The following is a 2203-nucleotide window of genomic DNA, read 5'->3' as shown; positions in this document are numbered from 1 at the left end:
AAATTTGCCCCCCCCCCCCTCAGCTATAGAAACACAGAACCTGAATTGTACAGGATTGATTGGAGTCCTTGAAAAACTACACACACACACACACACACACACACACACACTCACACACACACACACAGATCAACTGTGCATATAGTTACATAGTCTAAAAGTTTATGAAAATAGCACCTCCCTGGAACCAAAATATAGATTTCAAGTGGCATTTGGTTCTTCTTTCAACCTCACAAATGGATCCTGCGTTTCCTTTATCTCAGACTAAACATTTGCTTTAAAATCAACTTGGTACTATATGATTGTATTACCATGCCTTTCAATTCAGAATAAACATATTTTAAAGACTGAATGAAAGGCACTATTCGACATCATTTAAATCTCAGCTTTTTAAGAGTTTATGAGAAATGAGACACGACATAGTTCATCTGTACATCATCAAAAAATCTAAGAGATCAACAATAGAAAATTATGAATGCTGATATATAAACATGTCATTCTTAGTAAATGCCATGAAAATAAATATATGACAATAGGCCAATGTGTCTGGATGCCATTATGAATGTAGCAGTTATTCCTCATTTGAAGCCATGGCTAACATGCACAGTCTCTAAGGGGAGAATTATTGATTAGTATGTGTCTCTCCCACTCATATAATAAACTCGGGTAAAGTTCAGAGAATCTGTCTTCTGGGCTGGTTTCCCAGCGCCAGGCTTTTCATAAGGGAGTGATAACCTTGCTAAACACTTGGCTATCACCACGCATAACTATGGCCCAAATAGGCCAGGTTGGTAACGGAAAAAAAAAAAAAAACACCTTCTCCCAGGCTCATTTTCAGAAACCATGAAGAAAGATCAGGATCTGGGAATTCAGCTCAGGACTTGCCTATGTGGGACATGATCATAGCTATTTGTCCAAGTCAAAGCATGTGGGGGAGGTTTGGGAGCTGTCCACTTTGGACTACAGTGATTGCCCCTGCCTATTTGCATTTCCTGGTTTCTTTAAGGAAGCCAGGCAAACGAATCTGGCCCTTTCTTAAGTTTGAAAGATGCAAAAACAGAAAGAAGCTAAATGAGGGGCTCTGGTCCCTGAGCCCTCATGAACCCTGGCTCTTTACAGCTGAAGATTGATATTGTTGAAGAACAAGTATCCTTTTTCCTAACCCATCCCTTGCCCATTTTGAGGAAACCTGGGAGCAGGTTCGGGGGAGCTTAATATCTACCCAAGGATGGAACAAATCACTATCCATGCAGTGGTATGGCAAAGCTCTGGTTTAGGAGAACAGTAGCAGTGAGAAGGATGCTTTTAATCATTGCCATCAACATTTGGTCCTAGAACCCTTAAAGCCCTCTCCCTGGTTGTATTTCTTTTGCCCGTGTCCCAAAACAATCTGTTGCTGGCCTCTCCCTGCTCCCCACCACCTGGAGCTCACAGCCAGTCAGCCAGCCAGCGCCTCCCAGTTTACATCAACGCAGCACCTTCATTAAACCCGCTCCTCACTGCCCCAAGGGTAGCAAAGCGGACGACTCCAAGCCGCCTGTCAACTTACCCCGGGCCAAGTGGTTTCCTCGGATCTGTGTAGTCTGGGATCGGTGGACTAGGGCGCGAGGTGCCGCGGCAGCCTTCCTGGACTGGTCTTCCGCGGCGCAAAAACAGCAGCCGCCTGGGACAGCCGGGGGCCTGGAGGCTGCGGAGTGGGTGGGCGGGTGAGAATAGGGAAAAAAGGGGCGGGATGCAGAGAGGAGCACAAGTACTGCTTCCTACCTTCGTTTCCTTTTCCCCTCTTCAGTTATCTCAAAGTTCCCAACTGGCCAGACCTTCTCACCTTTTGCCTTCACCAGCGCCCCGAAACTCTTTGCTCCACCCGTGCCCCTGCCGTGTTCTCGCTCGCTTCTCCTGGGGCTCTCGGACCCAGCGTGAGCCCTCCAAATGCTCGCAGTCCCTTCACGCAGCCAGCCAAACACAATAAACAAGAGAATAAACTGACACGGGGAAACTGACAGGGAGAGCTGACACGGTGGTGTGAAGCGGGCGCCGGGGGAGAGAGAAAGAGAGGGAGAGAGAGGACCGCATTCACACTCTGACACGCACACTCAAGCACTAGCTGTAAGGTAGCGGCTGGTGGGAGCCCCTGCCACCCCTCCAAATCCGTTTTCTAGACCAGAGGCTTCAGTCCCCATTCTGCTGGCTGCCTTCTCGGAAA

The 2203-nt window shown here is 47.7% G+C and overlaps 1 protein-coding gene across 1 annotated transcript in view; it reads right to left on the bottom strand.

Annotated features, from left to right (window-relative positions):
• LOC107152436 (short transient receptor potential channel 5) overlaps positions 1 to 2197 on the bottom strand; it is a 163189-nt gene extending 160992 nt beyond the window's left edge. The window contains exons 1-2 of the mRNA XM_015497957.2: positions 1765 to 2197; positions 1550 to 1687 (exon numbers count right to left, since the gene is read on the bottom strand). The gene's annotated coding sequence lies outside the window, so the exon portion shown is untranslated. The remainder of the gene's footprint in view (positions 1 to 1549; positions 1688 to 1764) is intronic.
• Positions 2198 to 2203: the final 6 nt, after the last annotated feature.

Source organism: Marmota marmota, unplaced genomic scaffold (genome assembly GCF_001458135.2).
Source record: "Marmota marmota marmota unplaced genomic scaffold, marMar, whole genome shotgun sequence".
NCBI classification, from domain to species: Eukaryota; Metazoa; Chordata; class Mammalia; order Rodentia; family Sciuridae; genus Marmota; species Marmota marmota.
Note: the sequence above shows the minus strand (reverse complement) of the source record. Positions and strands in the feature narration are given on the sequence as shown.